The sequence below is a fragment of the Cydia splendana genome, chromosome 4 (genome assembly GCF_910591565.1).
Source record: "Cydia splendana chromosome 4, ilCydSple1.2, whole genome shotgun sequence".
NCBI lineage: Eukaryota > Metazoa > Arthropoda > Insecta > Lepidoptera > Tortricidae > Cydia > Cydia splendana.
Window position 1 is genome coordinate 11,061,341 of NC_085963.1, and position 24,137 is coordinate 11,085,477.

Here is a 24,137-nt window from a genome sequence, read left to right on the forward strand (position 1 = left end):
AGATGACACGTACTAGATCCATTCTAGATACGTTATAGTTTAGATTTCAACTAGTATTCTTTTGCAGCTCAATTCGGGCAACCAGTGTCACTTTTACGTCAGATAGTATTAGATATCTATTAGATGTGAATTGGATCTCTAAGTAGTGTTGTTAAAAGACTAGTCTTGAAGACTTTTAAACCTTAAAGACTTGCAAACCTTGAAGGTTCAAGCTTTGAAGACTCAAGCGTTAAAGGTTTGAGCTCAGAAACGGTTCAGAACCTTAACGACTCAAGCTTTTTATGAACTCTTAAGAGTAAGTCTTTAAGACTCGGGCTTCATAGAGAGCTCAAGCTTTAAAAACTCGGGCCTATTGAAAGCTCCAGCCCCCGAACCTAGAAGGTCTGAGTCAAGCGTTAAGAGCTCAAACAACGAGCGTTATCGGCAGAAAATATTATTGTGTATTTATTTTTAACCCTTAATTTGACGTGTCTGGTGTGGCGGTCTACCTAGTTTTTAGGATTTCGTACCCAAAGGGTAAAAACGGGACTTTATTACTAAGACTCCGCTGTCCGTCCGTCCGTCCGTCACGCCACCAGGCTGTATCTCATGAACCGATTTAAATTTAAATTTAATATTTTAATAGCTGAAATTTTCACCCCTTAGTGGGCGAGTCCGACTCGCACTTGGCCGGTTTTTTTACTTCTAACGACCTCAGGATTATGCTGTTAAAATCTCTCGGGTTCCTCACGACACGGGCACCCTGTATAACTATCAAATATGGCATAGATTAATCTGATTTGTTAAAAGCTTTTAAGACTTAAATGCTACAAACCTTATAGACTTAAACCTTCAAAGCTTAGGAGGCTTTAAAGCTTGAGGCCTAAAGACTCGAGGTTTCTGTGCTCGTAAGCAGCAACGCGAACTTATTAAGTTGAGGCTTATATTGTCGAGGCTTTAAGGTTCGAGGCTTCTAGACTCAGAAGTCGCGACTCGAGTCTTGTAGTTTACGCCTCGAAGCTTAAATTCACAACAATATCTCTAAGTCATATCTTGTGGAAATCGTTCAAGAGTATCTCCAGAATCGCATAAATGTCAAATTTGACAGGTTAGATCTTAAACATATCGTTATCGTATCTTGGTGACGTCTAAAAGATATCTAGTAGATGTCTATTTCAAAATCCGAATCGGGCCCTATGGGTATGAATAGTTTAGATATCAACTAGTTCTCTTTTGCAGCGCAATTCGGGCAACCAATGTCACTTTTACGTTAGATAGAGTAAGATATCTATTAGATGTGAATTGGATCTCAAAGGCATATCCTGTGGAAATCGTTCAAGTGTATCTCCAGAATCACGCAAATGTCAAATTTGACAGGTTAGATCTTAAAAATATCGTTATCGTATCTTAGTGATGTCTAAAAGATATCTAATAGTAATAAATATACATATATTTAAAAATCCAAAATACGCAAATTTCTGACGTACCTATCTTAAAGTTCGAATCAGGCCGTCTGTTAAAAAAAAACATTTTCTACTCGTCATTAAACATTTATTGCCTGAAATCTATAATCGTTTCATATGTAGGTAATTTAACTGGCCTCATTAGTACATGATTAAATTTGCAACTGTTAATTGAACTAACAGTAATTTCGGTCCAATTTGAGGAATTAAAAATACGCTGGATGCTTCCGTTTTCGAAGGAACGCTACAATTCCGATAAAGCACGTAATTTCCTGGCAGGGGGAGTTTATCAGCCCCAGTATTAGGTATGTTCGTTTATCCAATCTGTTGAGGTAGGCTTAGGTTTCCTCTTTATGGTCATTTATAATTATATTACAAATGGCAAAAAGCAACATAAGCGAAGCTCTCAAAAAATATCGTTTCCTTTTATCTAGAGTGTTCAGTGTCAGCATTCTAGTTAGGGGTGGCGACGTATTCCACGCCACTGAAATGAATTGTTGGCGTATTATGTACCCGTTTTTGAAGTTATTTATGTCGTGTATAGGTCCTTTTTTTCTGACTACCTACTAAATGCTTTATTATGTCAACAGTACTAATGTTATATATACATTGAGTTATTTTTTCTACTCGTACATTATCTGTACGATGTACTGAAATAGGTATCGGCCACGATAATAGGTACGTGAAGCTCAAACTTGGATTCTAATGTAGCCAACCATCTAACTACTATAAAGAGAGTTACCGTCTGCCCACTATAAGATTCACAAAAGAATGAACAAATCAAGTACCTTTACATTTCTCGCGGAGGCTCCCGCTTCCCCATTACGTTAGACAGGTGTATTATATTTATAAAGCAGTGTATACTCGGCACGGATTTAAAACAAAAATACGTTTACATCTGCTAAAAGATTATGATGGAAACGAATACTTTTTACCTTCACCTTAAAAATAGAAGTTTCGGTAGCATATCACAGACGGAATCACTTGGAAACTTCAATCAAGATTAGTTTCACTTCGAGGGAATGAATCAAGGCCAACAGACCGCTAGGGTAAACGTAACTTAAGGTGCCGTAGGTTCACCCAGAAGAGTTTTTGAAAAATCGTAGCGCTTTTTTAGATCATAATACTCGTACAGTTGCCAAAAAATTTGAATAGCAGTCTTTTTCTGGTAACTTTATTTATTCGAAACCTGATTAAACAACTCTCGTTCGATAGAGAAAAATCAACGTCTAATACAAAATTTTATTTAAATATTTTTCACAAAAGCAAAAAATATGAAAATGCTTCTAAAAATCTTATTTTTGTTAAGACTAGAGAGTGAGAGAAGTATCTACCGCGAATCACGTTCGACGTGTTGCCTCTCTGTCGCACTTGTAAATTCGTACGTAAGTGTGACAGGGAGGCAACACGTCGAACGTGGTTCGCGGTAGGCCCTCTGAACTCACGTCGCCTTAAACTGTAGAAACCTTGCTCATTCGTCCACAGTATCACAGAGGAATGATCTACTTTAGATTCGAAAAAGCCAATCATTTTAGTCTTAAGATAAAATAATAAAATGTCGAAATGTTTATATGTATTTTTTGTTCTTCTTCACCGTTTAGGTTGTACCTATTCACTGGAAGTTTCACAGAGCCACTTGTTTAATAATTAGCACCGACTTCATATTGATTAGTGGAAAATGTGTTATAGAGCAGCATAGTAACTATAACTATATCCATTTTAATTCTAGGCCACTGCGAACCTATTACCACAATGTCTAGGATTGAACTGCGCGCAAAATTAAAATAAGTCTAATGTATTTATTTAATAGGTACCTACTTACTATACTTTACAGTCACTACCTAATAGGATATACAGTGGAACCTGGATAATTGCAATCTCAAGGGACCGGCCATTTTTTGTCAATTAACCAGGTTTTTCATTTAAGCAGGTCGTGTCAATTAACGAGGTTCAAAAAATCGTTGTGTCAATTATAGAGGTTTCCATTAATAGAGGTTGCGTTCTGACAAATTTCTTTTATGGAGGTGCAAATAACCATTGAAAGTAGATTTACACGCTTACGTTCTGGGTTTCTGGTCTATTATATAGCTTCTGTCTATACTTGCACTTATACACTACATTAATTACTACTTTATTTTCTTATTAATCATTTGGGTTTAAAAAAAACCCTTGAATTGTAGAAGAAAGTTTTATTAGAATGTAAAAAGCATACTTTGTTTTTGATTTAATCAAAATTATTTCACCTACTACAAGCTGTGATAGATACCCAATAAATAAATTGAATTCTGGATGAAGATATAAATAAAATGATCATTGCTATTAAAATATTGCTTCTGCTGTCTACAACTACATTATTTCAATTACAGAGGTAATAAGTATAACTCGTTTCAATAATAGAGGTAAAAAGAAGAGTAAAAATAACGGATTTTTTTAGCACAGTGTCAATTATAGAGGTCTTAGTTGCGATGTGGTCAATTACAGAGGCAAAATTACGAAAAGCCCTAAAATCTAAATTGCAATTATAGAGGTTCCAAAATTTCAATTATAGAGGCCTTTTGGTCTCAAGGGACCGGGACCGGACTTTGGGTTGCAATTATTGAGGTTTTCCATTTATCCAGGTGCCAATTAACCAGGTTTCACTGTACTATCATTAGGTGCAGATGCTGAAATTATGCATAGGTACATAACCCAACAAAAGGCGAGTCTTCTGCCTGGCGTATAAAAGGCTTCTTACTAGGAGCTTAGTGTTCTACTTAATTCTCCTGAGATTTAATGAAAGCGTTTATTTAAAAGCTGTAGTTTTCTAAACTCATTAGATAAACGTATAAAAGAGGCCATGAGGCAGTCAGTATTAAAATGATAAATTTTTGGTATATGTTAAGCATTAGGAATAGATTTCTAATTACTAAATCTTCTAATAGAGCGGTCAAATCTTACAAAAAAACAAGCGTAATGTAAAGCTGTATTTTTAATATGTTATTTGGAGTCCTAACTAGGAGCAACGAAAAAATGTTTTGCAAGCAAATAAAGTAGTGCTCCCTGCGTAATTTGCGTGAAATTTCGGACTATTTTTAGTTTTTTTTGTTGTATTAAAAAACTATGGGCTTTTTGTCTTAACTTGGAACAATTTATACCTGCCCGCAGAGCCGTATGTTAAACAGTTCTTGAGATATGAGGCTTCAAAAAATGGGTATTTTTACTTATTAATGAAATTTTGAGTTTTGCTTATATTTTCAGATACAATTTGGTGATGGAACCACGGATGGACAATGTTCGGTATTGTTATTTAATCGTATGCGATATGTAACTCCAACAAGGATCTATCGATTAGAATGATTAACAACTTGACGGCCTCGTCGCTAAGGGTGTTCAGGCTTACTGCCCGATTCAAACTTTAAAATACCTACGTCAAATATTACGTCTAGCTATACGATAGGTATGGAAGAAAGAACGTCACTTTTGACACTGACATATCTAATCCATACCTATGGTATTTAGACATAATATTTGACGTATCTTAAAGTTGGAATCGGGCCGTTAGGCATTTATTAACTCATATAAATAATGTATGCACCTCTGACGTTTTAGTAGGGGAGCCCACGATGCTAAATCGGGATTTCTCGAGCGTCATACAGACCTATTGGAATCGAAATATTAGATGATAAGAAGAAAAAAAAGTTATATCAAGTTTTTTTTTCCAGCGAGCCGGAAAGCGTCTACAATATTTTTAAAATTTCGGGAAGTTGGTGGAGGGTTAAAAAATCGTTAAGCAGTTTGTGGGTTTGGTAGTTTTTGTCCTCGTTAATGCTATATTTTTTCTATAACTTAATATAACACTTATTTGTAGGCATTTTCTTAATCTGACGAACACAAGTTTGACGCCTAATTTTTACATTGAAACCGTCAGATTAAGGAAATGCGTGCAGATAATTATCAGATTTAGTAATAGCACAATTATAGCGTTAATTTGGAGTAATATGATCAAATCCACAATCTGCTTAACAATTTGTTGAACCCCCCACCAACCCCCCACCAACCAAGGGTCAACATAGATGGCTAAAAGGGGTAAAGGTAGACTACACGGGGTAGCAAGATATCATTCATATCTTAATCTGACGCGCTCGAGTAAACACAAAAATCCCCTCTTGGGCTCCCCTACCATTTATGTGGGAAGACTTAACTTGTGCCCATCATCAGCCGCCCACGAATGATTATCAACAGTATTTTTTAAATACTGATTATGTAGGTGTATCTACGTGAAATATGGACTAAATGTGGAAATATCAAAGTAACAATCGTTTCACGTAAACTAAATGTTTTGCCACATGTTTATTGCACGTTTTACTCGCGATTCCTCCTTTTATTTTCATGATTTAATTATATTAACATTATACCTATTTTCTTGGCATAATATTTCGTTAGTTTACGCAGTCATGATTAGTAGCCCAATCATTAGAAATTAGCTTTAAATGGGTTTTTCGCTATCTACGAAACGTTTTATATACGCATTGAACAAGTGGAGTTTGGAAACGACAGCTGACATAATTTAATTCCAAACTTTATCATGAAACTAAACTTCGCTAGAAAGTACGAAGTGTTATTGTCTGAAGCAATAAATGCACCAGGCGGGGCAACACTGCAACTTTAGAAGCGTAGTCAGTTAGTAAAAACTTTTATTAATATCTGACGTTTTTATTTCTGTTGACGTTTCGATAACCTAACTTGAGCGAAAGAGCATCATATACTTTCTGCTTCGTTATAAGTTATCATTATAGTTAGGTGGACATACTTCACTGTCAACACAAACTGGTACGTTCTAATCATCGAAAGTAGGTGACAGACCACGTCAGGCGACAAGCCAGTGCACCCATATAAACGGAACTAACGCCTTCAGCACGGTACATCAAAACACATCCACGGAGCACTGAACACATGATAAGGCCTGCACAGTCCCAACCAATTCATATTTAGAATAGGTCAGTTCAAAATGTAAATAGTCCGTTGTACGCGATCGCGATTGGTTGGATATGGTTGAAGGGCGCAAGGACGTGGGGCAACCGGGGAAGCGCGAAGCCGACTGGCACGGCTCGCGCGGGCCCCGCCCGCCCTCGCGCCGCTGCCTGTGTCACCGCCACTCTTACCCAAATCAGACGACTTTTCATTAATGTTGTTATCGGCGTAAAACTTCGGCCAAGTCAAACTCGGAGACTAGGTACAGTTTTAATTAACTGCGCGTTAAATACACAAATAATTAGCTTTAATGACTAAAAGAATTTGAATAAATTCCATATGACATTAAATGTTTACTGCTGTTTTGTACATTCAATGCACTAGCATGTAGGTATTTACGTTGTAGTACCTAAGTGATCGTTTCTATTACTGAATAGGTACCTTAAAAAATCAGCGTAGCACTTTCGTAGCACATGTAGCTTCTTTCTATTAATACACATAACAACACAGTAGGTATAGTTAATCGTTATGGAAACGTATGCATTTAAAATGTTTTTATTCAGTTTATTGTGTTTTAATATAACCTTTGATAATATATTATAAAAGTCACGTTTAACTTTATAAAGCTCATATAAGCAACAATAGACAGTATAGTTTTGTCTTCGACCCTTAGGTTTCTTTAAATAATGAAAACCATAAATACATACCTATTGCATTAGTTTAAATGCGGCTTTACACAACAGCATACATTAATAAACTAACTTGTTGAATTTAATCTGACCTTTTCGGCCTGGCACTACTTATCCTATCGCTCGAAAGGTCACAAATTGTAAGAATTATTGATATCGCGGCTGGTTCGTACAAAAATTCACAGATTTCGTGCCTCACACGACTATCGAGCACATTGGAAATGAATCTACGGAATTCGAAAAAATATTGTCGCTGAGCGACGAGAAAGTCTGGATAAGGAAAAAGTTACAAAATAAAACTACAACGTTGAATGATAATTATTTTATTCTTAGACTAACACAAGTATCCTGGACATAACGCATGTGAACAAACAAATTGCAAAATTTCCACACGCGTATCCAAGTTTGAATAATTGTCGCCGTGGCGCATAAGTATAGGTACATATTTCATTTTTCGATGAATAAGCAGGATATATTAATGTTCAAAGTACAGTCCCTCTCCCTCTCCCTCTCCCTCTCCCTCTCCCTCTCCCTCTCCCTCTCCCTCTCCCTCTCCCTCTCCCTCTCCCTCTCCCTCTCCCTCTCCCTCTCCCTCTCCCTCTCCCTCTCCCTCTCCCTCTCCCTCTCCCTCTCCCTCTCCCTCTCCCTCTCCCTCTCCCTCTCCCTCTCCCTCTCCCTCTCCCTCTCCCTCTCCCTCTCCCTCTCCCTCTCCCTCTCCCTCTCCCTCTCCCTCTCCCTCTCCCTCTCCCTCTCCCTCTCCCTCTCCCTCTCCCTCTCCCTCTCCCTCTCCCTCTCCCTCTCCCTCTCCCTCTCCCTCTCCCTCTCCCTCTCCCTCTCCCTCTCCCTCTCCCTCTCCCTCTCCCTCTCCCTCTCCCTCTCCCTCTCCCTCTCCCTCTCCCTCTCCCTCTCCCTCTCCCTCTCCCTCTCCCTCTCCCTCTCCCTCTCCCTCTCCCTCTCCCTCTCCCTCTCCCTCTCCCTCTCCCTCTCCCTCTCCCTCTCCCTCTCCCTCTCCCTCTCCCTCTCCCTCTCCCTCTCCCTCTCCCTCTCCCTCTCCCTCTCCCTCTCCCTCTCCCTCTCCCTCTCCCTCTCCCTCTCCCTCTCCCTCTCCCTCTCCCTCTCCCTCTCCCTCTCCCTCTCCCTCTCCCTCTCCCTCTCCCTCTCCCTCTCCCTCTCCCTCTCCCTCTCCCTCTCCCTCTCCCTCTCCCTCTCCCTCTCCCTCTCCCTCTCCCTCTCCCTCTCCCTCTCCCTCTCCCTCTCCCTCTCCCTCTCCCTCTCCCTCTCCCTCTCCCTCTCCCTCTCCCTCTCCCTCTCCCTCTCCCTCTCCCTCTCCCTCTCCCTCTCCCTCTCCCTCTCCCTCTCCCTCTCCCTCTCCCTCTCCCTCTCCCTCTCCCTCTCCCTCTCCCTCTCCCTCTCCCTCTCCCTCTCCCTCTCCCTCTCCCTCTCCCTCTCCCTCTCCCTCTCCCTCTCCCTCTCCCTCTCCCTCTCCCTCTCCCTCTCCCTCTCCCTCTCCCTCTCCCTCTCCCTCTCCCTCTCCCTCTCCCTCTCCCTCTCCCTCTCCCTCTCCCTCTCCCTCTCCCTCTCCCTCTCCCTCTCCCTCTCCCTCTCCCTCTCCCTCTCCCTCTCCGATAATAATCCCTAATCCCGATAATTCACAACAAACACCGATAACGAACTCTGCGAAACATGAAGTCATAAATGTCCTGTGAAAAATGTCGTTCTGACTTTTTGACTATTTTAAGGTTAGGCTACAGGGCAAACCCTTAACCCGATCGTCTTTGTTTTAGGCTCACATTGTAGCTGACTAAATTGTCCAGAGCCGTTTTTCTCAAATTTTTGATATCATTCTTCGTTTCCAAATTATCGAGCACCAAAATCAAAAATTCGGAAAAAATTGAATTTTATTTTCACTATTTCGACCATAACTTATTTTGTTTTTGACTTTCTCGAATAATTATTTTTGCACCTTACAGCTCTCGTGATTATGCGTCTTTTGAGCCTATTTTTTAATATCATATCTTCACAACTTTCCGAGATATAAGGGGATCGCACTTTTTCGTGAAATCGGACCGTATACTGGAGCGAACGAAAAGACATTTCCAATGTCAAAAGTTTATAAAAAGGAAGTGGAGCGAACAAACTTTTATGCCGGGGACGCGACGCGAACGCGAACGTTACTTATCTGCCGCCGCGCGCTGACAGCTGCAGATGAAAAATTGAAATTGTGTGAGATAAAACTACCTAACTGCAGCGCCGGCGCCCGCCGAACAATGTGGCGACAACAACGCTTTATTTTTAATCTGAATTTACATAATGTTTTCGTTGGCAACTTGGAGGTGGTTGACTTGCGAAATAATATGTTCTTGGCAATGTTACAAAATTGTATCCTTATCATTTTCAGCAAAGTATTCCTGGTGCACATTGTTCTGGAACTTTACTATATAGGAATTTGTCCTATTTTGGAGTGATTGACTGACTGCATTAAAGTCGCTTCGTATTGGCTATAGTAACATAACTTTTAGTCTACAGAGCGTGTCATAAAAATATTTTGGTTGAAATAGGTAGGGTTAGTTGGAATTTATAAATGTATTATAAGTTCAATTCATAAAATAACTTACGTACTTATTTGCAAAAAATGTAAAACAAAAATATAAACAAGTAATTTTTGGGGGATTTTCTTTTCTTGAATTTCAAATTAAAGTTGGTCTACATTTTCAGTTAAATCCCAAACATTTGCGGTGCAATCTGCGTTGATCTTTGCGTATTTAAGCTCATTATTTCCAAATTTACAATGTGTAATTTGTTACATATTGCAGGTACGCAATATTAATATCAGGATACAAAATAATTATCCCACATTGGGGAAGCCATCATCACGTAGAGTTTTAATCTGTACTGGGTATCTATTTACAACAAACATTTGCCGTAATATAGCTGGAATTATCACTAATTATGTTAATATGTACCTACTCGTATTTAATTTGTATGATTATTTCTGAATCGGAGACAATAACTAAATATGACTAAGGTCATAAAATACTACAGAATTCGCTAAAAACGCTAAATATCTGGCGGTTCACTAACGGTTGAACGAAACAGCGTGGCCGAATTTCAGACCACAACAATGATCCTGGGGCAAGCGGAAAGTCGATATGTAAATAAGAATGTTTCCGCTTCCAATAACAATTCAGTACGGTCGATGGAAGTTGAATAGTGACATAGCAGCGAAGCTGTAACATGCAATAATAACGGACCGTCGAAAACGTCAAGCCGTGACCCTTCTCTATTTATGGACGAACTCCACCGTTGAGGGCGCTACGTGAAAAGTCTCCCGTAAATCAAAGTCATAAATTCTCCTATCGTGAATGAACATTTCTCTTTCGCGCGGACGTCTGTGCCTGAATGGATAACGTCGGCCCACCCTCGCAGGATCACCTCTACTGAGTCATTTGCTTTTGTTCGCGGGGCAATTAATAACGGACAGAAGGGCGTTTTCGAACCACAGGCGCCGTTCCATATCAGCAGATCTAGGGGCTAGACCAGCTATGCTAGCCGGCAGTTGGCTGTCTATCGATCATATTAATTTAATAAACTGCACATGTGAAATGGCTTGAAGCAGAACTCCATCATCTGTTAGAGCCGCTTGTTCGTGAAAGGTCGTATACTTTATTAATTTCAACGCTGTGCTCCACTTCTAATATGCCTCGCACTCGCCTATTATTTACTATTTGAAAGAGTGTATGCGATTTATGCAAACATGGAAATATCGGAAATACTTTGCATTCTTTTATAACTGATTTAGTTAATATAATTATAAATATTATTCTTAAGAGCATATAGTGGACGACTGCTACTCCATTTTAAAGAAATTTGGTTTTAAAGTCAAGTTCACCTAGGATGAGACTCAAATTCGCGACTCTGATAAGACTACCAACCCGCCGCTCTACCATCAAGTGAGCTAGGTACCGAAACTACCGAACAGACGGGTACGTCTGCGCCGAATATTTCCACAGTTACCTACTCTTTATTGTTATTACAAAACAATGTGTCGTTAAAATGGTTTTTAACTTTTCCGATTACTATTATTGTATGTATGTAATATGTAGGTATATGTATGTGTCGTTCGAGCCGAAAATAAATGACAGGTACAGGTAGATATGTCAGTGTCAAAAGTGACGTTTCTTCAAACAAAACGTTACTTTTGACACTGACACATCCAATCCATATCGTTTCTAGATCTATTAATTGACGTATCATAAAGTTCGAATCGGGCAGTTAGGAGTAGACGGCTAGCGAAATCTACCTCAACGAGACTGTACTATGTATAATATTTCAAAGTTTTTGTCCATTTTCTTATTTAAAAAAACCGGGCAAGTGCGAGTCGGACTCGCGCACGAAGGGTTCCGTACCATAATGCAAAATAAAAAAACAAAAAAAAAACGGTCACCCATCCAAATACTGACCACTCCCGACGTTGCTTAACTTTGGTCAAAAATCACGTTTGTTGTATGGGAGCCCCATTTAAATCTTTATTTTATTCTGTTTTTAGTATTTGTTGTTATAGCGGCAACAGAAATACATCATCTGTGAAAATTTCAACTGTCTAGCTATCACGGTTCGTGAGATACAGCCTGGTGACAGACGGACGGACGGACGGACGGACGGACGGACGGACGGACGGACGGACGGACGGACAGCGAAGTCTTAGTAATAGGGTCCCGTTTTACCCTTTGGGTACGGAACCCTAAAAATGGATGAGATCTTTCCTAAGTAAATAATATAGGTTTATTTCATAAAAAATCACAATAACGCAGAATCACAAATAAAACAAAAACCTGAACCAGTTAACAATGAAATATTTATCATATTGCCAATATTCCCAAATGTCAAGTTTCGATAAACCGTTTCTGTTATTAGGATCGGAATGATCCCGTCGCCCTCGTCACGTGGCGTTAATCGCCGCCGTAAAGGTTTACGTTTAGGGCTCAGGAAACACGCGAACAATGCACGCCGATACTTTACCAGCGAAGGCTGGAGCCACATTGCCCAATAGACACTACGTATGCCATAAAAAGCCTTTTGTTGACTTTTGCAGTTTACGCCAATCCAAAATCAAAGATAAAACGAAGCCGGGTAGGTTTTTTTATATAATAAATTTAGGTACAATCCAGTACATAAATTTGTATACACTTCTTCACCTTAATCCAATGTAATAAGGTGAAAAATGTATACATTTTTATGAACTCGACTCACAGTACGACGTACAGTCAACATTTAGCTGAGTTGTGAGTGACTTTGTCCTTAAAAATTATTGCAATCCATTAATGTTTTAAAACGTATCGACTCAGTTTTCATATAGTTACTTTAGTAGGTATCATTTAACTGACTGCTGCTCGAAATTATTAATTTCGTATTATACTGACGTCACCATGATTATTTTTGAAATAGCAAGTTTATCAAAATGCGCCAGTTTAATTCGACGTCAGTTTTGTTTGTGACACTGTTTTACAATTACATTTTCCAATTTTTAGACTCCGGCGAGTAATACAATATTGTAATATTTAAGTATTATAACGCCTAAAGAAACGCGAGTTTAATCATTTATATCATTCATTTAAGTTTAAAAAAAAACATCTGCAGCAGTTTTCATATTACCTATCGTTGTCACGCAATTTTTTTTTTAACTAAGTCTTTTATTGGCGTGTAACTTTGGTATGTCAATTATGATAAGTTGCTAAAGGTTCGCGGCTTTTATTTGCTTGTGATGTAATATAATAATGATTTGACCACAATTTCAGGTGAGTTATATTTATATTTTATTGATAAAAACAAAGAAAGAAAGAAACAAACATAATAAAACATAAAAACCTACAGATTTCAGATTATTTAGTATAAAATTCTTAGCTGACAATAATAGATCGCTACATAGAATGGTTTTTAAACTGTCAATTAATTACTGGCGGTTTTCAAGAATTCCCACTAAAACTCGCATTGTAACTTTTCAACGCCATTAGCCAGCTGAAAATAATAGTGCAAAATATCAACGAATTATGGTCGTTAATCTGTCGTGATGTTTTAAGCGTGCTCAAAATAGCCCACTGTGTAAAATAAACGTTGGGATTAAAAGTAAAGTTAACCCTTAAATGCATGATTTTTTCTTTTTACCCGAAATTAATATATGTATCACATAATTGTTATATAACTTCGATTTTCACTGCGAAATCAGTGTTAGAAGTTGAATTGGCTAAATCATACTTATGTAAATACCTATGTTATTTACAATAATAAATATATGACAATTTTTACTACCATTAAAAAGGTACACTATTTGTGATATACCTATGATAAAGTTTTTAAATATAAAATAATTACAAACTCCAAAAACACCGTTCAAAATCGCATACTAAAAAATATCAACTTCTGGATTTTTTCAAGCTTTCCGACTTTTCGTCTTAAAACGAATGTAATTTTTGTAAATTAAAAATATTGCGTAAATTTAACCTTTAAATCAGCACCCTACTACTTGATGTTTGGTATAAAGGTGCGTTCAAGAACGTAAGCCTTTTTTTTCTAAATCTGTGAGCTGTCTAATGCTTTGTAGACATTTGGCAACACTATGCATTAAAGGGTTAAAAGCGTTAAAAGGTATTTTACAGTACATATGGTCCTATTTTCCCGCACTAGTGCGTAAAATAGCACTTTTCGTGCGATGTTAAAAGTTTAAAGGGCTATATGTACTGTAAAACGTTGTACGATACACGTGCGAATAGGTAATTCGCAACTCGTGTCGATTTAAAACGCTCCCTTCGGTCGTGTTTTAATTTATCGCCACTCTTATCGAATTTCCTCTTTTCCGCACTTGTATCGTAAATAACTATTAATGGTAATAGATATTCAAGCTACAAGCAACTCAATCTAGTTAGTGTGGCAGCACCTTTACACCGTCGTAGCTTATTGCGGTCCTCTTACAAGTGTCTAGGGAAACTGTGAGCTGTTATTACAAGGAAATTTATGAGGTGAATTGCTCCTAGTTAGTTCCAAGTTTCCCGTAAACAACAATATGGAACTTATCCAATGTTTGGCCAAAGCACAATGTCACAGGAAAAATGGGGCAAATCTGTGCTTGAAAAATTTGCCGTGACGGAACTTTATTCCATTTGCGCACAAGGTGAACGTTAAGAGTTTGAAATATTGTCGGAGTATTGAAAGTTATCCTTAAGAATTGCCATTATCACAACAGTTAGGTATTATTTATATATTTATTAACAGTAAAGTACTTCCTTCCCATACGAATCATTTCAAATGAAGCATTTAAGCAACAACAAGTTTGTACTAGTAGTAGTAAAACATTTTATCGCACATAAAAGTAAATCAAAGACTGTGTACAAAGGCGAACTAATCTTTATAAGGTATCTCTTCCCGTTAACCTTTTAATTATTATTGTTGTACAATTTTAAGCAAGCGAAGTCCAGTCAAATTTAGATAGATACCGAGAAATTACTTATGCTTTGCGGATCAACCTGTCAGTACGATGTGAAACAATAATATCTGGGAGACCGAGCTTTGCTCGGATAAAATATAAACACTCAAAAAATGCGGGTTTTCCCAGAGATAAGACCTAGCCAGCTCGATTTATCGTCGCCGAAACCCCCCATCATATAGCAAATTTCATAGAAATCGTTAGAGCCGTTTCCGAGATCCCCAAAAAATATATATATATGTAAAAAAAAGAAGAATTACTAGTTTAAAGGTATAAGATATGTCACTTCATGCTCCTACCTAAATGTAGGTCACACATCTGTACACAGGCAAATACATTGGTAAAGGTAATTAAACAAATTTTATGTCACAATTCCAGTTTCCCGTTATCTGGTCAGTCACAAAAAAATTGTGAGATATGGGCAGTGCACATTAAGGTAGTGGACAATTAGAGATCTGTAGCGGAAGGCAAACTACAGTAGTGAACGAACGTCGTTCGCTAGGAAGGACAAAATTACCTACTCGTTTTCAAATGTTACAAAATGAAAAAACCGGTCACTTTCTGCCAGATTTCCATTTTCATCTGTCTCATTTTCGTTGTTACAAATGTGTAGGATATAAATGTTATAATACTCCGATCTTCTCAATATCACTTCAACGCCGAAGTTATTCTTAAATAAATTTATTAGGGTTCGAAGTCCGAAATGGATCTCGTCCTAAGCCCTTCTGTCAATGTTTAGATAAGTGTCCTGATAACAGCCTTAGCAAAGGCGCTGATCGAGCAAAAGCCCATCCATTCCGTATTGGATGCCAAAAAAAAGTTATAAAAAATTCGTATAGGTACTTTATAGCGTTAAATATTTTCTGTTTTTATGCTTGTTTTATTTAAGTACTATGATGTAGTCAATTTTAGAACCGTCACTTAATTTTAGTTTTGGATTTCACGGGCCTATAAATCCCGGTCTTTTGATAGGTTTGCGTGGGGATATAGATCCAACACGTAGAGGCCCTTTGGAGAGCTTTAATGTCATGTAGAACACTTTAATTCTAGTTATCATTAAGGTCAAGGGTGACGTGATATCTCAAATAGTAACTTAATTCTACATACGTGTCACTGAGAAGCGTATGAAAACTGGTTTACAAAATTAGTCCACAGCCAAGGCATTAGGAAAGCTTGTCACTAAAACATATGTGTGAAAATATAAAACTTCCTTCTTCGTCAGTCCAGTATAATGGCCACATTGCATCTAGAACATTATCTAATAACATTTACGTATCTTAAGCTTAAATAACCATAAGGTATAGCAGAGATCCATAGATATACAAGCAGAGGTAGAAGTAATATTACCTATACCGTCTCCGTCAAATTTGACTTTTGATTAAACCTTTTACTACATTGCCAGCTGCGAAACTATTTTACACAGTTAGCCAAATAGCAGTATCCTTGGTGAAACCATTTAATCAAGCTGGCAAGCAGTCCCTTGGGAATAAGTTTAAAATTGAACGAACAAAATAAAACAAGAGAGTATCGCGTGATCCGCCGATCGCGTTTACGAGACAACGTTCGATTGTTTCTGCTTGATACGAATATTCGTTCGTTTTAGTCACACTTAAACTCGACTTTTATGATGCTATCCAAGAACAGAGATAAGCCGACATCCGAGAGGCGTTAATTCAAATTCTCCGCGCTGAAATTGCGCCAACGCATAGACTGCCCGATTCGAACTTTAAGATACGTCAATTAATAGATCTAGAAACGATATGGATTAGATGTGTCAGTGTCAAAAGTGACGTTATTGTTTGAAGATACGTCACACTTGACAGTGACACTGACATATCTAATCCATATCGTTTCTAGATCGATTAATTGACATATCTTAAAGTTCGGATCGGGCCGAGAACCCGCTGTATATATAAACTATTAAGATCAAAGGAAAGATAGAAAAGTCACTATGTCTGTATTTTAGAAAAGTAAACGACTTGGTTAGATAATTGTATGACGAACCAACAATGAGTTTTAAGTTCAGTATAATCTAGACAGGTCCGTTTTTGTTTTGTATAACATCTGAATTAGGCGAATACCGAGTGTGGCACTTGACATAAGAGAAAAAAATTTAGTAGCCTTTGTCACTTGAGGAAAAAAACCATCAAAATGGGCTTCAGTAATTTACAGAATGAAGATCTACATGTAACAAACTGTAGGATTTCATTAAATAAGTACCACTCTTTGTCGTGTGTCAATAAGATATTTAATTGAATGTTTATGACAGGAACGTCCTAGGACAATCAGATAATAAGTATCTAACTTTTATCATAACATAACCCTTAGAGCTTTCTACGTTTTCCTGAATTCAGTAACTAACGACCGGGACGCAGTAATTATGTAATCGTGATATCTTCATCGTGTCTTGCCTATAGAAATAGAAATAGAAAATATTTATTTGGCGTAAAAAAAACATACATTAGGTAAGTACAACATAAAGTTAACAATACAGTAAACATACACCAAATAGGATGCCGCTCAGCATAAGCAGTGTCTGTAAGACACTGCGCTGGTTTTCAGGGCACCCAAAATTAAAAACTAAAACTTAAAACTAATAAACAGAAACAGAACACGTGTATAACAGAAAGAAAGAGAGAGAGAGAGATCACAAATATTTCTTAGTGTTCATGAATATGTATAGATGGTCAAGCAAATCTTGTCTGTAGAAAAAGGCGCGAAATTCAAATTTTCTATGGGGCGATATCCTTTCGCGCCTACATTTTTCAAATTTGCCGCCTTTTTCTACTGACAAGATCTGCTTGACCCAGTTATAAGTACATATATCTTTTGGAATATGTCCGCTTAGTTAAAAACTGTGTTGGGTTGCGAGTAAATACTTTTTTAGGTTGTGCTTAAAAGAGGTAACGGATAGGTACAACATTGTTGATACCTACAATTACACCATTAAAATATAAACTATTTAGAATACTCTGCGTATTAAAACATACAATATGTAGAAGCGGTATATTGGGTAGAAATATTTCCCGAATATTTTAACATCACTTTTTGTACTGTACATAATTTGCGTGAATTTACCAGTCTTGTGGAATAAATCGTGTCCTGATCAACAATGTCTAGACTGTTAATTATTCAATCCATTAGCGGCATGTTAATATTTAACTAATTTTTGCAATTAAGTTTATTTTGTAAGCTGCGTACCTATTTATGTTTTTTATATTTTTTATTATTTTTTTACAGCGAATATAAGTTTTTCATAAACTATTTCGTTTGTTTTATAAGCTGGAGCTACATAAAATAATTACAGACATAGATATACGTCATGTCATTGTATGTGTAAAGTTTTATTACAATCCAACACGTAGTTTTAAAATGAAAACGAAACTCCGTTTGTATGGGAAGGTGAAATTCGGCCGAGCTTGCTGCGGACTCTTAATACGCTTAATGATTAATTAAGAACAAGCTGCTATTCTAGATGAGAATCTAGAATAGCAGTTTGCCAACAACATTTTTGAATACACCCTATTTACATAGTTACATATCAAACGACTTTAATGTACCTACATAATTCAGAAGTTTGCTTCGACTCGTTGAAATATTAATGCCGTTTTAATAATATTTCTCATTCCACGTACGACTGGTGTGAATATTTTGGCGGTTACAAAAATGTACGCGAAAAGGCTTTTTAGATATCCATTAGGTAAGTGGGAGGCGGAGTCTTATCGGCGGTCTATTCGAACTTATAGGAATCACTTGCGAATAAAATAGTGCATATATATTGAATCAAAATAAAAAAACTAAACAGATGTAGTACCTAAACTTAAATCACTTTGGCTACTCTATTTTTTTACTACATTCTTGCAGCGCGATCAATACAATCCTTGTAAGCTTGTAGGGTTCACTAGAGTCGCAAGCGCTTATAGGCTACGGTGGCTGCTTAACATCAGGTGGCCCGTACGCTTGTTCGCCACCGTCGTGGTCCAATCTTAATTGTGTCGTGTTTAAAGCGAAGTAGTTATTTATAAAAATCATTATAGTGTCTAAAACAAAATGAAATTCGATCTTTGTTTATAAAAACCACAACCACTTAAATCACATAAAACTTTTACTATCGTAATTAAATTATAACGCTCGCCTTTATACGTTCCTATCCTCAATATAATATTCTGCGTAGGTCGATTGTTCCACACACCGTTACTTTAACAAATGAAGTCGGTGAATTAATATTTGAACTAAACACTGCTGCCGCTCAAGTTAACGTAATGCCACTTTGCATTAATTGACTAGACGGCGTCTCAAACTTGGTTCCTATAGGCTTCGTCAATAAATAACCAAGTTATCTTTTGTAAAAATTTCAACTAGTGGCGGGGTATTTAGTTTCTCCTCACGTCCGGGCAGGAAGCTGACCGTAATACTAGTTCGTGAAGTCTTGCTATAAATCATAACGCCATTTCAATTTACGGAGTCTAACACAGCAGTAATAGGCCAGCCGCTGCCCGCTGCCCTCCCTCGTTGAAAGACCTAGATTTGTATTCAACCAACGATATGATCATTAGTTACTGCAATTTTCTTCGCATCCCGTACACGAACGCTATCGTCGGGTGTTATGGAAGGGATGAATGATACTTTGTAATTACTTTTGGGTTCTGACCTGGATATTAAGTTTAACTGTCAGTCCTTGATGTTGTGTATGCATGGATATTTTCAGGTATATAATTTACTTAATACGTCGTTTAGTTAAGTACTTACATGAAAAGAAGGAATGTAAATAAGTGTTCGCTGGTCTGGAAACATTTTTTAATATCATAACTTTTAGTGATCTCAATTTTTTTTATACCTTTTTTCATCCATGAACATTTTTGAGTTAAATACGTGATTAAGTATGCAAAATTGAAGTAAAAACTGCGTTTATATGTGGCAACGGCAAGGAAGAACCTCTACACGGCTCCATAACGGCTCCTTAGTTACGGGCGTTGATTGCGGCACTCCGTCCGTTCTTGAAGCGAGGCTTCAGGACGCACGTACATGTAATTTTATTGATTACAGGGTGCGGCGGTCCAGGCCGATTTGAATTTCCAATGAGCTCGTTAGAATCAGCCCGGACACGGGACTCGGACAGCCGATAAAAACTTCATTCCTTTTTAGCTGATTGTGCAAGCTCTTCTTGGAAGGATTGCGAATCGTTGGCATAGCTTTAATCGATATTTCTAAACTTTCTTGCAGATCTTTAAAATGTGGCTGGAAAACTAAAAGCTACCTTGGGACTTTGTGGTTCATTTATGTAACCCAGATCAGCAACTTCGACTTGAATAAAAGCAAAGTTGCAGTAGGTACTTTGTCTTTAATTAAAATGTTTGTAGGCTGGCTGAGAATTACAGAAATCTGAAGGCAACCGGGACCCGTTTGACTTACCTACTCGTATTATCTTAAAATAGGCAAAAATCTGTAAAACTCTACCACTATGTCCGCCCCGCCACTAGTCTGTGTGATGACATTATGTGGATACATAAAACTATTAGTAAAAATGTAATAAGTACCTACACGTGTGCTACCCGTAGATACGCGCAATAAAGTTCTAGCTTACACCTCATAGTAGGTATAAAGTTGCAGCATTTCTCCGCTTAGGTTCAATACGTAGCAATTGGAGTTTTGCACCGCTCTTAATTAAACGCTGGCGGCGGCGCGCCTAGCGGCAAACTTCGATTGCGCTGTCAAAAATCCCAAGAATTATTCCAGTAGTAAAATAACTAAACGATTTTAGGCTTTATCGTGCGAGTTCAGGCATATTAGCGAATTTATACTGCACGGATGCAATATGCCGCCGGATCGCGCCGCTAGTTGGACGCAGCTCTTTTATTAAAAACGGTTTTTATTTATTGACGATTCGAGGTAGCCGGGGATTTCTCTAGCGATACATTTCTGAATCTGGGTTGGCAATTGATTCTGTTTTTCAAACAGGCTCTGATGTTTATTCGTTTTTATTGCAATCTGCGGTAAAGTTTACGAACACTTCATAATTTTTTTTGATATTTGATGTGAATTTTTCCGGATATAGGTACATAATATGTGTAATGGGTCACTACTGTACTGACTAGGCTACTTACATGATTTTACTTATAAGAAGTATATAAAAGCGTGCTATGCCCATAAACCTTCTCAAGTTGGTCCTGAAGCTCACATGGCATTCTCTCATTCACATTATAACCTGCACATATTTTATTGGTCTCCACTCTCCACATGGTTTACTCAACACGCACAGCCCCCCTATTTTACAACTGTGACGTAGCCATGTACCGCGACCTCTATTCCTGGTTGAAATTGCCCTTCGAATGCCTAACATGAGGATATAATGGGCGGTAGGGAAGGTCGTTATATTTTGGTTCGTTCCAACCTCCCTGCCCTACGGTACGAGTAATTAGTGGCTTCAAGATTATACCGCGGCACGGAAACCAGTGAAAAACTTGTCGTTTTCTGTCGATAAATCTTTTTGTTTGTTAGTTTATGAAAATTAATTGGTTGTCTAAAAGCCGGTTACTTTACAATTTGCTGTTTTGGTGTAAAAGAGAAACTTAGAAGAAAAATAAAGTCGTAATATTTTGGTTACTTTACATTTTAGTCCAATCAAAATATCAAAATCCCTATAGTGAGAATAAGCCAACCAAATTGCGCAAAATTATCAAAGAGCTGTTTTAATGAATTGAACCTTGTAGAGTAGAATGAATATAACTTTAATTGTACTAATTGATTTTATAGACCTTTAATTCAAGACCGTACTTATTCTAGCTTCCACGGTTATTTACGCGTAAAATAATTAATTTAACCGCGTCTTAATATACAAGTTAGGGCTTAAATACGGCACATTTAACAACCGGTCCAGTGTACTCGTAGCTAAAATGAAATGATGCCACATAATTGGTTCTGTCGGCGCAAATTATGAAAATCGTGGACAATTTACGGTAAACGCGTCGCAACTTCACTATATCTAATGCCCATAATGTGCATAGAATACGAACGACGATTAAATTATCTGGCTCTTAATGCAAAGTACACTTTGAACCAGTATCCGTGAGAAACTAGTACTTACCTAAGTGTGTAACCCAATTCATAAAAAAACTAAACTTAATTATGACATTTATGAGCGTATAGCTTCTGCCCGCGAGGAATGGTGATGATGATTGATTGGTTCAGCGTTTTAGGATGAAGAGTTCAGACAGACAGACAGACAGACAGACAGAGTTACTTCCGCATTTATAATATGTAGGTACCTACTAGATGTTTCCCACGACTTCGTTCGCGTGGATTTTCATACTGGTTGTTGTAATTGTAACATAAACTTTCAGCACCTAAAAAAGCAGTTGCAAACACGTGAATGTCACGATGCCTTCTACCAAAGCTTCAACTCCCTTAATTGAAAAAAAAATTGATCTAGATACAAACTATCAATCTCCTCTCACTCTGTGTGTATGGGGTGCAAACTTTCATCCCCTTTAACCCCCTTAGGGGTGGAATTTCTGAAAATCTTCTTATTTCTTGTACACAATATAGATGAAACCTGATCTGCATGTTTATTACGTTGATGTATTTTATTTCTGACAGAAAAGAATATATAGCTAACGAGAATATTATAGTTTATAGGATAGCCGAAGATGAACGTGTTAGCATGTTACCACCTGCGCTTTTCGCGTGGGTTCGACACCCATTCTCACCTGCGGAGGGCTTAAACCCGTAGACAGGCCGTAACTGCTAGAAACACGTGCACTTTACGGCCTGGCAAAACAGGCTCGCGACAGTCACGCCACATTCCTAGATAGCCTCCACGCCCACGACTATACGAAGCCGCCCAAACGAAGAACCTACATAAACTACACAGAAGATTCCTACTACGAGGACATGTGTTCATTCATTATCATTAATATTATTTTGCCAGTGTCCGAGAATTGTGGGTATAGAAAGTGTTTTCATTGAGCAAATTTAATGAGCACTTCTCTTGCTATTGAATATAAGTGATATCAGTGCAACTTAAAATATATTAGTAGGTAACAGTGAGCCTATTATTAAATAAATTAATGAGAAACGACGTTTTTAATTTTAATTAAGCTAAATCAATTTCGATAAATGCAACGTCAACTCTCTTAAAATAGCAAGTCAATTAAAAACTAGGCTCAAGTGAAGACCAGTTGACACATTTAATGTTCAATCTTCTAATGTTATTTCCGTTAAATTATACCGTAGTTTCATTAAACTCACATGAGCATACACAAACACACTTTGTAGATTTTCGACTTAGGCTTAATGATATGGAAGTTCACCCTTACAACCCTCCAATCAGCTAAGGTTAGCATACCACTTTTGGGAACAGGCTTCCTCTTATCTGAAGTACCTACGCAGCGCAAGATCAATTACTTTATTCCTGGATTGTAGGCGTAATATTACAGTTGCACTACCGTTCTACTTCAAGTTCAAGTTTATTTATATTCGTGATATTTATACAACAAAACGCATGACATTACGTTCAGCTGTCATAATTCATAAACACAAATTTGTACAATTCGTTCCTCTGTCTTAGTTTAAACTAAACTAATCATAAGTAATAAAGTTTGAAATTTTTATCCTGATATAATTTAATGCTCAACAGTGGAAAAAAATCCAAATGACTGTCCTGTAGGTACACGATACGCAAAGTGAACCGGACCTATGCAAGAATTGCCGTCCTCATTTTTATTGCTACGACCTCTGGCCTAAGCCATAGCTTCTGTTGTTGACTCGGCATTCCACAGCGGAAGGCACAAGACAAATTTATTCCTTAGGCCACCCATATATTTGGCCTAAAATTTCTGCAAATCTGCTAAACTGGGCGGCGAGTAAGGGAATGTTCAAAAGCTTTTATTTGTAAATACTTTTCTAGTCAGTTGTTTTGTTACATTTAATTATTAGTCAGATCTTCAAATATATTTTTCGGTAGTCGGCTTTCATTCCGCATTTTTTTTGCATAACATTGCAGCAGTACTGGAGTTGACTATAATTGTCGCTAGACCAAGGCCATCACCAAATAACTCCAAAGAGACTGGTTTGCGTTGCCCTCGTCCTACTCCAACGGCATCTGACGAATTGGAGAAAGCCATAAGCCGCGCGTGGCGCTGTCGCCACCTAGCGGCCATATCTGTGCTGATCGTAACAGACGCGTTTTGTTAGAGAGTGAGTCTTCTGTACCTAGTACTATTATTTATTCTGTGACTTGGCTAGATCAGTGTTCTAACTATGAACGATTTTGCAGTTAAAGGTTCTCCACGTGCAGTGTGCATCGCCCACCACTACTGCATGTCTGGAAACTTTCTCAGCTATAGGTATGTCGAGGGGTATTTGGGTGGATCAACTTTTTTGTATTGTTGTTCTGACCCGATGTCCAGGGGACAACTGTGGTCAACAACAGGGGACAACATTTTATTTTTAGAACAAATTGGTTGCTCAGGGGAATCAGTCTCCATTTACAATGAAATTATTCTAACATCACATATTTGACAGTTATGAATTCACCCTTGTAGATATGATTATTGAACTCTCAACGCCCAATATAGCCGA

The 24,137-nt window shown here is 37.8% G+C and overlaps 1 protein-coding gene across 7 annotated transcripts in view; it reads right to left on the reverse strand.

Annotated features, from left to right (window-relative positions):
* Positions 1 to 24,137, reverse strand: part of LOC134789912 (agrin-like) — a 224,841-nt gene that overhangs the window by 60,208 nt on the left and 140,496 nt on the right. For 2 of the 7 annotated variants that reach the window (XM_063760599.1, XM_063760598.1), the window contains exon 1: positions 6,232 to 6,533. The exons of 3 other annotated variants lie outside the window; for them this stretch is intronic. The gene's annotated coding sequence lies outside the window, so the exon portion shown is untranslated. Of the gene's footprint in view, positions 1 to 6,231; positions 6,546 to 24,137 lie in introns of those variants that run through there. 2 more of the 7 variants (XR_010144131.1, XM_063760603.1) reach the window with 2 other exon arrangements.